Below are 15,896 nucleotides of genomic sequence, written 5' to 3'. Positions count from 1 at the left end.
GCCCTTGTTTTATATAGACCATACAGTAAGCCACCAATCAGTGTGCGCCGAGTACACTAAGCCCCCCACCCCTTCCCATTCCGCCCCTCAAAAGGCGTGCCCACCCCTGCACGTGCTGCTGTCCTCCCCTCTGATAAAGCCTGTAGTCCTGGTTTTCGGCCTCTGTCTGATTTTTCACCTTATGTCCTTAGTCTGTGTCATGACCATTAATTCTATTTTTTGTTTATACCTCTATTTTTCTCAGTCTTATTTTTATCATAGTTAATTGTATAATAATTGTATTTCTTTCCCCAGTGAAGTGTGGGTTTACCAGGGACAGTGTTTGTGTTCACTGCTCTTTGTCATCTGGTGCCAAGAATACAAACCAGAGCCTTGGGATGACATGAAGGGGAGAGAAAAAGTTGATTTTGGTGAGAAAGAGGGTGAGCTATATTAAGACAGGGCTCCACTTTTTAGCTGGAACCGCCATCTTCCAGTAATTCACCAAAATGACTGACACAAAGGGAAAGAGGAGAGGCACCCGCTATATGTTCTCTAGGCCTTTTAGAAAACATGGAGTTGTTTCTTTGGCCACATATTTGCGAATCTACAAGAAAGGTGACATTGTGGACATCAAGGGAATGGGCACTGCTCAAAAAGGAATGCTCTACAATGTTACCACGGCAAAACTGGAAGAGTCTACAGTGTCACCCAGCATGGGGTGGGCATTGTTGTAAACAAACAAGTTACAGGCCAGCTTCTTCCCAAGAGAATTAATGTACAGACTGAGCATATTAAGCACTCTAAGAGCCCAGATAGCTTCCTGAAACGTGTGAAGGAAAATGATCACAAAAAGAAGGAAACCAAAGAGAAATTGCTTGGGTTCAACTGAAGCATCTGCCTCCTCCACTCAGAGAAACACACTTTGTGAGAACCAATGGAAAGGAGGCTGAGCTGCTGGAACCAATTCCCTAGAATTCATGGCATGGTAAGTGTTCAAAAACACGAAAGACCTCTAGCCCTGGCTGGGTAGCACAGTTGGATTGTCCTGATACACCAAGGTTGTGAGTTCGATACTCAGAGCACATAAAAATCAACCAATGAATGCATAAATTAGTGGAACCAAAATTGATGTTTTTCTCACTCTCTCCCTTCCTCTCTCTCTACAACCAAGCAATAAAAATTTGACAAAAATCAAAGACTGTTAAAAAAAATGACTGGATGCCAGAAGAAGTATTTATTTTATATATTTTGGTCACTTAAATTATATAAGCAATCATCAGCCTCCTAGGAAAGATTAATTTATACTGAGGCCAGTCATCCCTGCGTTCCAGGAAATCTAATGCAATTTTGCTTTTAGTCATGCAAATACAGAGTAAAGAGCTTTTTGGAATGGAGTTGAGGTCCTCAAGCTAATATGCTCTTTGTAATTCTAAAACAGTTGTCTTGATGCTGGCAGTATCATGTATCTGAATTTTGTCTTTCCTTAATACTCTCACTTAGAGAAATGTTTGTTTCATAGATTGTGTATGCTCATATTACTTTGTACTCAATATCCTCTTTTAAAAAAAGTTACACACACACACCTTTATCACTAAGTGAAAGCTAAACAGAAAAGTACTTAAAAACAGACAGAGGAATCCCTCTCTCTTAAAGCACATGAAAACACACATAATACAAATGTCAAACATAGCACACAATTCAGATTTGTTCTACATGATATTTTTACTAAAAGAGAATTCAAGTGAATTGGTGAGTGGGTCTTTTTCTCTCCCTTCCTCTCTGAAATCAATAAAATCATATTGATTTGAGTTGTCAGAAAAGTGGCATTGTGGTAAAAAATTGTAAATTTTAACTATGGGTTAAGAATGAAAAATAAAAAAAGATTTAGCCTGATGTGTTGAAAGTTCATTATGAAATCTCCAATCATTTACTAGTAATAAATGTTAAGTGTTCCATCCAAGTCTTAGCTATCACCATTGGGAATGGAATGAAGTGTGCATGCCCATGCTTGGGAAGCAAGCAACAGGACAGAAGGGGCGTTTACTTATAACCTCTGAGATCAGAAGGTAATGAGACATCCTAAAAGCTTCTAAAGAGCAAACCAACGAACAGGTCATATATAGTGTACTAAGTGTCAGAACAGAATCAAATTTCTCCAGAGCTACAATGGGAGAAAACCTTCAGAATTATGAGGAAAAATTATTACCCATTGTCAAAATGTTTCTTTATTATTCATTTGAATTTTTTTTAAGGTACTTATTTTTTTAAAAAAATGTATTTTATTGATTTTTTACAGAGAGGAAGGGAGAGAGATAGTTGGAAACATCGATGAGAGAAACATCGATCAGCTGCCTCCTGCACATCTCCCACTGGGGATGTGCCCGCAACCCAGGTACATGCCCTTGACTGGAATCGAACCCAGGACCCTTCAGTCTGCAGGCCAACGCTCTATCCACTGAGCCAAACCAGTTTCGGCTATTCATTTGAATTTTTAAAAGATAACATTCCCATTATGCTGAACACCTGACACTAATACAAAATCATATTGAATATAAACTGTAATTGAAAAAATTTTTTAAAGTTTAAAGCTGCTACAGAATTAAAGGAAAAGATAACATTGGTTTATGGCTTTATGATTATAAGTATTCTTGACTCCTCTCCAGTCTAAAAAGTAATCTCTTAGGAACACTGTTTCTTCCTTTTTTTTTAATGTTATAATCATAGCAAAGTGTACATACTTTAATGCCTCACTGCTTAGAAAGTTGAGGTCTTTCTAGACTAGCCCTGTCCCTCTCATAGCTGCTCCCCAAGAAGAATTTATTCTTCTTTGCAGAACTCCAGTGTCACTTACTTTGTATTATGATTTGTCTCCTCATTAGCTTGTGAGCATCAGAAGCTCAGTTTAATCATCTTACAACACCCACTTGCCCGCACAGGACCTTGAACATGGTAGGTGCTCAGTAGCTATGTGTTGAATGTCGCTACACCTTGAGTAATCTTACATCTTTGACAATCTTTCTAAAAACTTTTCCATTATTTCAGATTGCCTCCCCAACACCACTCCTAATTCAAAGCCAAAGGAGGAAAAGTTGTTTCAAAACCATGATTTTCTATAATTTGTTGCACAGGAAAAAAAAAATTTATGTTGAAATCATGAGGTCCAATTACACTTCAATCCCAAGAATATTCCCTTTTTTCATTTAAGTATCAATCATTAAGAGAAATAATCATTTATTACACTGAATTCATTATTCATTGCTCATAAATATTTGAGTTGAATCATTCCAGATGAAATTTGGTAGTAAAATATGAAATTTGAAGTTTTGCTTCCTACTGGAATAGTTGAATTCAGAACTTTTGAAAGCATCAAGTATAGTACTTCTCACCCGCCCCGCCTCCACCCAAATTGTACAATGAATGAATTCAGTTTTTCCCTTACACTGGTGAATATCCATTCCTTGGAAATGGAAATCAATATCCATTTAGCTCCTCTAAAAACCAGTAGTTGCTGCCTCCTATTTCTTTCTTTCCTTCCCCCCACTCCCCCCAAAACAAGCAAAAGTTTATTTAGAAAGTCACAGAGATAGAAGTGAGCTTTGGAAGAAGTGAGCCAGCTGGGCTGTGTGGGCTCAGGAAACAAGTTACAGAGACAAAAGAAGGGCCTTGGAGCTTAGGAAAAAGAAAGGCAAAGAAAATACACCTGGGGAAGAGATGTAAAAGGTGCTGGCCTGCGAGAGAGAGAGAGAGAGAGAGAGAGAGAGAGAGAGAGAGAGAAAAGAATGAAGTAGGAAGAGGCACTGGTGCTCTCAAGAGAGAACGAGCCTGCTCCTATTTATTTTTATAGAAGCATAATATTATAAAATTATTAGTATATTGACTGCTGACTGGCAGGAGTATAAATCAGTTCAATTTAAATATGTAGCAAAACCTTAATTACATTTGACCCAAAAATTCTACTTCTAGGATTTTATTTAATGAAAACTAGCATGCATGAATTTAAAAAATTGCATATGTACAGTTTTTAAAAATCATAGCAATAGTTATAATAGCCAAAAATGTAGAAACAACCCATAAGCCAGTACTGAATTTGCTTAGTGTTATAACTATGCAATGAAATGCAATGTAGCCATTAAAAATTCTCTTGTCAGAAAAAAAAAAAAAAGGAAAATGTTTCGTATAAATAGGTGAAAAACTCAATTACAAAAGAATGGAAGAGGAAGTGTTAGAGATGGTCTATGCTTCCTGGGTTTTTGTCTTGCTTATAGGAATGAATTCAAACAAGAGACAGTACTAAGTAGCCGCAAAGCATGCAAGAGTTTGGTTGCAAGAAAAGAAAATACACTCAGATATAGTTTGAGTGAGCAAGTAGCCTAGCTGGTGGAAGGTGAACCAAGTGCCCTGCTTGTTTTGGCATTTGAAATTTTATTCCCTGGAGTTGGGTGGTGCAAAAATACCTTCTCAGGTTTCAAGGCTGCCCCACCCGGATGTTAAGCTATGTTAGACCACATCCTGCAGGAGGTTTCAAGTCTCCCCTTTCTTCACTCGAGTCTGCTAACTTTTGGTTAACTCTTATTTGTCATGTCTCCCATATCTTCCCCTTCAACTTAGACATCAATCTGACTCATGTCTGTCCAGCTCTCTACTCTAACAGAAGGAAGGACCTGGAAGTCTACATACCAAAATGTTTCAGTGGTCCTTTCCTGAGTAATAAATAGTACAGGTGATTTTTATTTTTTATGTCTTTTTCTGCTTTGCCAGGATTGGAGACAATAACAAGTTTTTCTTTTATTAAATTAGGCAACAGATTTTAATAAAAAGTCAAAGCAACCCAGAGTCAATCCTAATATAAACTATGGGCTTTAGGTGATCATGATGTGTCAATGTAGGTTCATCATTTGTAACAAATGCATCCCTCTGGTGGGGATGTTGATAACAAGGGAAGCTGTGCATGTGGGAGTAGGGAGTGTAAAGGAAATCTCTGTACTTTCTGTTCAATTTTGCCATGAACCTAAAACTGCTCAAAAAAACCCAAACTCTATTAAAATAAACATAGACAGACAGACAGATAGATAGATAAGAAAGAAAGGAGGGAGATGGAATTCAAAGCATTAATTAGTACTGGTGTTGGGCAAAGTAATAGGTTCAGTAACTAATCTCTAGATTTTGTTAATCATCTTTATCCTGCTTCTTTCTTCTTACTCTTGCATGCTCTCTCTAAATCTTCATTATAATATTGGAACTATGCCTAATTATAAGTAGTTCACATTTATAGAGCTCATTAATTTATAAAACATTTTACTATGTAAGAGAAATACAATTGTCTCAAATTTGAGGGGGAAAAAAGTGGTTTAGAGTAGAAATTTTTTAAATCTTTTTTGCTGTTGAGAGTATTACCCTCATCCATCTGGATCCCACCCCACCTCTCAGGCTTTCACCACCCTATTGTCTGTGTCCATGAGTAATGCATATATGTATCTAAGTTCTTTGGTTAATCTCTTCCTGCCCCACCTTGCCCTGTTCCCTAAGATTCATCAGTCTATTCCATGTTTCCGTGCCTCAAGTTCCATTTTATTCATCAGTCTATTTTGTGCATTAGATTCCTTGTATCTTTATTTTGACTTTTATATTCAATTGTTGGTAGATGCTTTTGTTGTTCATATTTTTTTCTTCTTGTTAGTCCTCACCTGAAGGTATTTTTATCCCACTGGTTTTTAGAGAGTGGAGGGAGGGGAAGAGACAGAGAAAGAGAGAAACATCCATGTGAGAGAAACACATCACTTGGTTGACTTATGCACATGCCTTGTTCATATTTTTAAACAGGGCTTATTTTTTCTTTTTTCTTCTTCTTCTTCTTAATGAAGACCCTTCAACATTTCATATAATAATAGCTTGGTGGTGATGAACTCCTTTAGCTTTTTCTGGGAGGCTCTTTATCTGATCTTTAATTCTAAATGATAGCTTTGCTGGGTAATCTTGGTTGTAGATCCTTGCTTTTCATCACTTTGAATATTTCTTGCCATTCCCTTCTGGCCTGCAAAGTTGCTGTAGAGGAATCAGCTGACAGTTGTAAGGGCATTCCCTTGTAGGTAACAAACTGGTTTTAAGATTCTTTCTTAGTCTTTAACCTTTGGCATTTTAGTTATGATGTGTCTTGGTGTGCACTTCTTTGGGTTCATCTTGTTTGGGACTCTCTGTGCTTCCTGGACTTGTATGTCTATTTCTATTACCAGGTAGAGGAAGTTTTCTGTCATTATTTCTTCAAATAGGTTTTCAATTTCTTGCTCCGTCTGGCACTCCCATGATGCGAATGTTGGTACATTTGAAGTTGTCCCAAAGGCTTCTTAAACTATCTTCATAATTTTGGATTTTTTCCTTTTTGATCTTCTGATTGGGTGTGTTTTGTTTCCTCATATTCCAAATCACTGGTTTGATTCTAGTATCCTCTACTCTACTGTTTATTCTCTGTAAATTATTCTTCATTGCAGTTAGTGTATCCTTCATTTCTAACTGGTCCTTTTTCATGTCTTTAATGGTTTCACTAAGTTCCATGAAATCCTCACTAACTTCCTTGACATCTGACTAAGTTTCTTGAAGCTTTCATTAAGTTCCTTGAGCATCCTTATAACCATTGTTTTGAACTCTGTATCTATTAGTTTGCTTGCTTTCGTTTTATTTAGTTCTTTTTCTGGAGATTTCTTCTGTTCTTTAATTTGTGATATGTTTATTTGTCTCTGCATTTGGGCTGCTTCCCTGTGCTTATTTCTATTTATTAGGTAGAGCTGCTATGTCTCCCAGAATTGGTAGAGTGGTCTTTTGTCGTAGGTGTCTTGTAGGGCCTAATGGCTCAGCATTCCCATTCACTTAAGCTGGGCACTCTAGGTGTATCCCTGTGTGGGTTTTTTGCACTATCCTGTTGTAGTGGAGCCTTGATTGCTGTTGGCCTCACTGGGAGGAATTGATTCCCAGGCCAATTGGCTGTGAGGACCAGCCGTGACTACAGTGAAAGAGCTGCTGAGCAGAAGCTGACCCTATGGAGCAGGGGCTTTGGTGTTCACCAAATCTGCCCCTTGAGTGTGTCACTTGTGGATATGGTAGAGTTGTAATCTGGTGTGGTTTGAAGCTGTCCACTGGGTGCTCTGGGGCTCCTGTGAGGGATAAAGTCAGCCATTGCCTGTGCCCTGCCTAGAGCCACATGGCATGAGCTACAGAACAATCTGAAGATAGTTGCTACTTGTGTGGGGCTTGGAAGTGCCCAGGAGAGGCCAAGCTCTAAACCTTAGCAAGCCGCTGCTAGTGCTAGTCCTGGGACCACTTATTGAGAAATATGGGACACACTGAGTTCAGCTGCTGCTTGTTTGAGAGCTATTAGGAAAATCTGAAGCCTGATCCAGAACAGGCCATTCATATGGAAAAGCTATAGCAAATAGCTTTGGTGGGGCTGGAAATTGGGTGGGGCAGGATCTCTGGGAATCACCAGGGTGGGGTGAACAATGTGGGCCAGGTTGATGGAGACTCAGATATAGTGCCTGACAGTCGGCTCTGTGTGGGGGAAGGTCCCAGAACTTTTGTCTGGGAGAAAGCTGCCCAGAGTTCTTGCCCAGATGCCAGACAATTTAGTTCCTTCCTGTATATCCCTGGATCTTTCAGGCTGTTTCCCTAGAGCTGGAGCTCAAAAGGAGTGAGTTCAAGTAAGTTCATGTATGGGCCCTTTAAGAGGAACTTCCTGGGACTCCAGCCGACTCCGTGCCACTCAGCCACAATCCCACTGCTTTTTTCAGCCCAAAGTTATCAGGACTTTTCTTCCCAGCACTAAAACCCTGGGATGGGGGTCTGGTGTGGGACTGGGAGCCTTTGCTTCTTATGGGAGGCCTACTCAGTCAAGCTATCCCTCATGATAAAATAACACGCCACACATGGGTATTGGACAAGCCCGTTCCATGCCTTCTCCCCTCCCACCAATCTCAATGTGGTTTCTTCTTTAATTCTCTAGTTGCAGGGCTTATATTCAGCTGGATTTCAGGCAGTTTTCAATGTTGGTTATTCTACATTTTAGTTGTAATTTTGATGTGCTTTGAGTACCTATATTTACCTACACTGCCATCTTGGTTCCTTCTAGAAGTTTCTTTTGTTTTAATCACTAAATCACCTTCTGGGAAGGATCTAGCATTTCTGAGAAAATGTTTTGAGCAATTTTTTGGTAGACTTAGATGAGACTAAGAGCCTTTTTAGGCCATGACTCCTTGGAGAAATGACTATCTCATATTTGAGGCAGGAAATATATAAAATGATTCTGAAATATCTTGTCTTAGAAAGAAACAAAATTATGAAAGATGACTGTGGTCACATTGAAAGGATTCAGTGAGAAGGCTAAAAGGATAATTCCAATGTAACCCTGATATTTGGGGGGTAGGGAGGCTAGCAATCTGAATCTGTGCCAGCAAGCCCAGTGTATATTCTTGATACCCTATAATTAAGTCACTGCCTTTTTCCCAGAAACTGGTCTTGTAAGACCTATTACCTAAATACAGAGGCCATAAACTATGAACAAGTGCACAGCCCCAGAGGGGTGGGGGATTATTAGTGCTGGTGCCAGGCCAGACCATTAGATATGGTTTCAAGACCCCCAACACCTGGGGCCTTTTTTGCAAAGCCTGTGAAAGGACTGGAAGCATAATCCATATTTGAGGGACAAAGACACCAGAAAGATATAAAGGAGAAGCTCCCTGCATATTACTTTGCTCAGATTTGGGAAGTTATTCCGCTGAGTCCACTGGTGTGATAAACTGTATAACTCCATTTCTCTAAAGTGTTGCTTAGTTTTTCTCTGGTCTTCTGCAACATCAGTAACAACTTGAAGGGACTGTCATTGACCAAAGTGATAATGTGGGCACCAAGAATAATGATAACCATAGTGAATTAAACATATCACATGTGTGAAAATTCAAGTATCCATATATAGTCAACATAAAACTACATTGATTGTCACTGAAGGATACCAGAGAACCAACTTATTTGCCCACTAACAAAAAGAACTGTACCTCAGGAAAATCATGTGGGAAAATTCTTGCTTACAAAATAATTCTAGATTATAAATATAAAAGAATTGATGAAATTGCAACATCATCACACATCCCTTAGTAAAATAATAAAATTTAAGAAATGCCTGATTGGCATGGCTCAGTGGTTGAGCGTTGACCTATGAACCAGGAGGTCATGGTTCAAAACCTGGTCAAGACACATGCCTGGGTTTCATGCTCAATCCCCAGTGTGGGGCACGTAGGAGGCAGCTGATCAATGATTCTCTCTCATCTTTGGTGTTTTTATCTCTTACTCCCTCTCCTTTCCTTTGTGAAATAAATAAAAACATATTTTTTAAAAAGGAAAGAAGAAAAATGATCAGCAATGGCTGCTAAAACCATTAGGTGAAAAGTTGGCGGGAAACTTTATAATGAATGGATGAGGCCAATGGTACAGAAACCAAAGATCAATCTTACCATCAAAAAAAGAGCATTAGCCGAAACCGGTTTGGCTCAGCGGATAGAGCGTCGGCCTGCGGACTGAAAGGTCCCAGGTTCGATTCTGGTCAAGGGCATGTACCTGGGTTGCGGGCACATCCCCAGTGGGAGATGTGCAGGAGGCAGCTGATCGATGTTTCTCTCTCATCGATGTTTCTAACTCTCTATCTCTCTCCCTTCCTCTCTGTAAAAAATCAATAAAATATATTTTTTTTTTAAAAAAAAGAGCATTAGTTATTATAAGCCTCTTGATGCTCAAAGTCCCTTTCCTTTGTCTTGTTGCTTAGAGACATACACAATACTACCAATAAAGTTTTTTTTTTGGAGGGGGGGTGAGGGGGGAGCAATCAGACTTGAATCTGATTAAGCCCCTAGATCTCACTACCAGTTTATAGGAAATTCAGAAAAGTGAAGAACACGGAGACGGGGAGAGAACATGGAAATGCAATTGGCAAAATCCAGAAAATGGGAAATTCTATACAAATAGAAATAAATCGGGTGTTCCAACATCAACAACAAAATGAGGGAAAGAGAGAGGGAGAGAGAGAAAGAGAGCGAGAGAGAAACTATAGGTTAAAGCAGACTTAAGAAATATATCAAACAAATGTAATGGGAAGACCTTGTTTCTATCCTATAGAACAAAACAATTGTAAAAAACAAAAATTTATGACATGATTGAGGAAGCTTGGAAACTGACTAGATATTATATGAGTTAATAATATTAAGGAAGAATACTTTGAGCAAGAAGATGTGTTAGAAGTTCATCTTAAGGGATATCTTAGAAGGGATATGAAGTTTCTATAAGGGATGAAAATTTTTCTTTATTCTCATAAATTTCCATCTGGTTTGCAAAATGAACTGACAGACAGATTAAAAGGAGAAAAGGCATATAAATTCATTTGATGTTTAAAAGTTTTAAGTAGCATGAGGAGACTTCATAGAGAGAAGAAACGCCCCTCCCCCGCACCCACCAACCCCTCACCCTTGGCAAAAAAAAAAGGCAAGGCTTGGAGGCATTTATACCATTCTGTCCAAAGTGGATACATTTAAAGAGAAGCAACAAGACAAAGAAAAGGGACTTTGAGCTTCAAGAGGTGGCCTATTAAGGGAAGGCAAATATATGGGAAACTAGTGATAGATTAGAGCTAGTTAGTAAGGTTTGCTTGTGCAGACTCTTTTTCAGTGGCATCTTGTCTTGGGTGATAAGGTTGTTATCCTCTTGCGTGTATGGGAAGTGGGGGACACCTTCAAAGGGGGAATTTATGGTATTTTCTGGAAGATAGGGGGATAGCAGCTCACCCTTTCTCTGCTTTTTCTCAATTGCCTTCAGTTCAAAATAATCCTTATGCCCCAGTGGCATATTTGGAGGTGGCATAGTCTGATCTACATATCTATAGGCGAAATCTGGAATTCACTTTAAAATAATCCAGTTTTGTAGGAGGAGTAGGTAGAAGCACACACAAGAAAGAGTGATTATGTGTTGAAGCAAGGTACTGGGCCATTATACTATTCTCTTTAAGTTGTATATATTTGAACCACAATAAAAATCTTTTGGCTTTTCTGCAATGTGAGGGTGCAACTAAAAGTTTGCAATTTGGAAGAGAGCCTCTCCCAAACCATGCCCGAGTAATGATTTGAGATTACATCCTTCAGATTGTGAGAAATACTTTTCTATTTTTTATAAATTAAAAAATGTCTAAGCCCTAGCTGGTTTGGCTTAGTGGATAGAGCATCAGCCTGCAGACTGAAGGGTCTTGGGTTTGATTATGGTCAAGGGCACATGCCTGGGTTGTGGGCTTGATCCCCAGTAAGGGGTGTGCAGGAGGCAGCTGATCATTGACGTTTCTATCTCTCTCTCACACTCTCCCTTCCTCTCTGAAATCAATAAAAAATATATATATTTTAAATGTTTTAAAATAAAGAGCCTTTATAGGTATTAGATTTCCCCACATAGTCTTGCCTGAGTTGCTGAGTTGGTTAGAGCACTGTCCTTACAGCCACAGGTTGTGGGTTCAATTCCCAGTCAAGGCACATATCAATGAATGCATAAATACGTGAAACAACAAATATCTCTCTCTAATAAATAAAAAAATAATAATTTTAAAAAATTTCCCCACATACTTTTGTGAAGACTAACTCATACATTAGGGGCCTGATAACCTGTATTCAGATATTTTTTCTTGTAAGTCCTTGGGTTACGTCAGAGATTCGTTCCTAGGGCACGAGGTAATGTGATTTTCGTCGTAAGTTGGAACCCACCTACATAAGCACCTACGTCACTCACATGGAGCACATACACAGCAGTAATGAAGTGGAACAGTAAAAAAAAATTTAAAAGAAAGACAATTCCTGACCTTTACTTGTGGTAAATAAATAATAAAAACATAAAGCACATATGTTACATATGTCGAAATGACGGAACTTTTTTTTTATATAAATAAATGGGAGATGGACGTAACCACGAAATGACGTACGGCGAGTCCGACATAACCTGAGGACTGTCTGTACTTACTCTACAAATGTTATCTAGCTACCTAGTCATGTTTTTAAAAAACATGCCTGTGAAAAAAATCTATGAACTGACTTGCTTTAGAGTCCTTTGAGCAAGGTGGAAGGAAACTTTGACAATGCTTACAATAAATTGTTGCCTTGACAATTATTTGAATAACCCTGAGAGATTAGTAGTATAAGTATTAGTATTTTTCAGATAAGGAAACTTAGATTCAGAAAAGTTGACTTTCCTAAGGACAGAGAACTCTACTTGAATAATTAAAAGAATGATTAACAGAATCCAGGTAATGTAATGGGTAGTTGAATGCTAGCTCTTTTGCACCAATTGCTTTTCTATTACCCCCCACTTCCTTGAAAGGTGGATGGAGATGTCCATGATTTCAAGCCCATGGAAAACCAGTTCTCGATGCTGTTGTGTGTGAGCCATTTTCTTTCTTACCTTGATTCTATTCATTTGAGTTGAGCTGTACACAGCGAAAGAACAATCTTCCTCCTACTCTTTGTAGATAATTCTGATATATGAGTATTGTATTATAATATCACACTACTACAGCTTTATTATGGGCAAGATCACTTCATGTATGAGAGCCTACTAGTATTTATTTTAAGGCCACTTAATGCTATTCATTTAGGTGAAAATAAATCTCTCAGATTGGATGTAAAAGGAATATGAAGTTCTGACTTGTAAAATATGACATCGCTTCTTTGTCAGCCAGATCACTAGTATTCCATGCACACTGCTTGTTTCCATCCTGTAAGTCATTTTATAAATTTTAGTCTTTTTTAACTCTATCTCAGAGGTTTTTGTCCATTCTTGCTACAGAGAGTGTGGGAACCCTAATCAGAGTACTCCGGATGCTCAAGGCCAAGTTGCCATATGCAGGTGTAAAAGCAAGGACACAGTAATCTTACTGTACAGGCGTACCTTTCTATAACCCAAATATTGATGTCACTAGTTGGCAAGAAGCTTCTTTTGTCTAAGTCAGTGGTTCTCAACCTTCTGGCCCTTTAAATACGGTTCCTCATGTTGTGACCCAACCATAAAATTATTTTCGTTGCTACTTCATAACTGTAATGTTGCTACTGTTATAAATCATAATGTAAATATCTGATATGCAGGATGGTCTTAGGCGACCCCTGTGAAAGGATTGTTCAACCGCCAAAGGGGTCGTGACCCACAGGTTGAGAACCGCTGGTCTAAGTTGACATAAAGAAGTGTTACTTACCAGCTGGTAGAGGGCTGCTGTGTGTACAATGGCTCCTATGTTTCCTGCAGCTACTTTGTGAGACAACTTTGTACAGCTGCCTTTGTAAGCTACTTTGAAGAATTGCTTTGTCTGATGGCTCCCTATTAGCAATAAAGTTTCTCTTACATGCCTACCAGTATGACTTCTCATATCTTCTCTGTCTAATACCTAGCATCCATAGGGATATAGCCCCTAGTAGAGAAGAACATGTAACCCCACAGAGAGTTACAGAGAGCCCGGGGGGTGGGGGGGGGAGTGCAGTTGGGGGCAACCAGGCAGGCAGGCAGGCAGGTGAGTGATTAGGAGCCAGCGGTCCAGGATTGTGAAAGGGATGTCCGACTGCCAGTTTAGGCCCAAACCCCTAAGGCAGCGGTTCTCAACCTGTGGGTCGTGACCCCTTTAGCGGTCAAATGACCCTTTCACAGGGGTTTCCTAAGACCATCCTGCATATCAGATATTTACATTATGATTCATAACAGTAGCAACATTACAGTTATGAAGTAGCAACGAAAATAATTTTATGGTTGGGTCACAACATGAGGAACTATATTTAAAGGGCCAGAAGGTTGAGAACCACTGCCCTACGGGGTCTCAGATTGGAGTAGGTGCAGGCTGGGCCAAGGGGACACCCCCCCCCCCGCAAAAATTTTGTGCACCAGGCCTCTAGTATTAGAATAAAAGTACAATAAAAAAACAAACCTTGTTCAATTTACGATAGATGAGGCCAAGAAAGGGAAAGCTTCAGCAAAACATTTAAAAGTCACTTCTCCACAATCAAGGCAAACAGATTCGCTTCCAAATTTTAGTGCAATAATTCTGACAAGAGACTGTTGAGTTTGAAGCTGAAGTAATGGGAGAATTAGTACTTGGAAGAACTTCAAACTGAGTTAATCAGTGGTTGAAAAGATTAAGCAGTGGAGAAGATGAGAGAGGGAGAAGAGTAAGTTAAGAGCTCTAAATCCTCATTTATCATTACTGAAGTCACTAAGTAACATCTAAAATGGATAAATGATCAAACCATGATATTATAAAAATACTACTAATAGCCAACCTATATTAAATATTAATGTGCCAAGTATACTCCTAAGTTCTTGACATGTAATAATTCATTTACTCTTGTCAACTATCCTATGAGGTAGATATTATTATATGTCTTTAAGCATGCTATTTAAATCAATAAACGTAACTACTAACACAAAGAGCAATTAGTTAAAAAGTAATTTCCTCTGGAAATGGGACTAAAAGGTAGAGAAGAGTAGGGAAGGGTTCCATTGTTTTTCATTCAAACTTTTCTGTAGTATTTATTTTTAAAAAATATATTTTTATTGATTTCAGAGAGGAAGGGAGAGGGAGAGAGAGATAGAAACACTAATGATGAGAAAGAATTGATTGGCTGCCTCCCTCATGCTCCCTACTGGGGACTGAGCCAGCAACTCGGTTCATAGGTCAACACTCAATCACTGAGCCACACCGGCTGGGCTATACTATTTGATTTTTAAAAAATTACTTCATATATATCTATGTCTATCTATCTATCTATCTATCTATATATATATATCTACATATATATCTACATATATATATATATATATATATATCCTATCTAATAATAGACAAACATGGTAATTGACCATACCTTCACTATGCTTCCCATCGGCTAATCAGCACCATATGCAAATTAACACCAACAAAGATGGGGGCTAATTTGCATACTGCAGGCAGGGCGGGACAGCGCCATCCCACCTGCCCTGCCACCATCTGGGCCTGCTATCTGTGACCCGGGGCAGCGGGCATCCTGTGTGCGACCCGACCCGGGGTGGCCAAGAGGGGCAGCAGCGATCCGCCAGCCCACCCGGGCGTGCAGCGTGCAACCCAACCCGGGGAGGCCAGGCGGGGCAGTGTGGCTCCTCTGTCACCCCAGCTTCCTCATCACAGCTCCCTTGGGGGCCTAAGCCTTTGGTTGGACATCCCCCGAGGGCTCCCTGGCTGCCAGAAGGATGTCTGACTGCAAGCTTAGGCCTGATCCCCCAGGGAGTGGGCCTAAGTCGAGAGGTGGACATCCCCCAAGGGGTCCTGGACTGCAAATGGGCGCAGGCCAGGCTGAGGGACCACCCGCTCCGAGTGCACACATTTTTGTGCACCGGGCCTCTAATATATATATGAACATTGTAGCCCTGGCTGAGTACCTCAGTTGGTTAGAGCATCTTCCCAATATGCCAAGGTTGTGGTTTGATCCCTGGTCAGGGCACATACAAGAATCAACCAATGAATGCATAAATGAGTGGAACAAGAAATTGATGTTTCTCTCTCTCTCAAATTAATTTAAAAAATTGTTTTGGCTCTCTGCTCCTCCGTTCATCAAATAGCTGTGTCTTCCTGCACAGTACCACCTGCCACCCTGAGACACAATGGTGAAGGTCAGAGTGAACAGATTTGACCATATTGGGCACCTTGTCACCAGAGCTGCTTTTAACTCTGGCAAAGTGGATATTGTTGCTATCAATGATCCCTTCATTGACCTCATCTACATGGTCTACAACAGTCAAGACTGAGAACAGGAAGCTTGTCTCACTGGAAAGTCCATCATTATCTTCCAGGAGCAAGATCCCTCCAACATCAAATGGGGTGATGCGAGGGTTGA

At 39.7% G+C, this 15,896-nt stretch overlaps 1 pseudogene across 1 annotated transcript; it reads left to right on the top strand.

Moving 5' to 3' along the window:
- Positions 1–488: 488 nt before the first annotated feature.
- On the top strand, positions 489–954 carry LOC308526572 (large ribosomal subunit protein eL21-like; annotated as a pseudogene). Its single transcript has one exon. The product of its transcript is annotated as a large ribosomal subunit protein eL21-like (transcript).
- The last annotated feature ends 14,942 nt before the right edge of the window (positions 955–15,896 follow it).

The sequence above is a fragment of the Myotis nattereri genome (genome assembly GCF_964212035.1).
Source record: "Myotis nattereri genome assembly, chromosome: 11".
In the NCBI taxonomy this organism is placed as follows: Eukaryota; Metazoa; Chordata; class Mammalia; order Chiroptera; family Vespertilionidae; genus Myotis; species Myotis nattereri.
The sequence above is the reverse complement of the archived record's forward strand: the minus strand, read 5'-3'. Positions and strand labels throughout refer to the sequence as shown.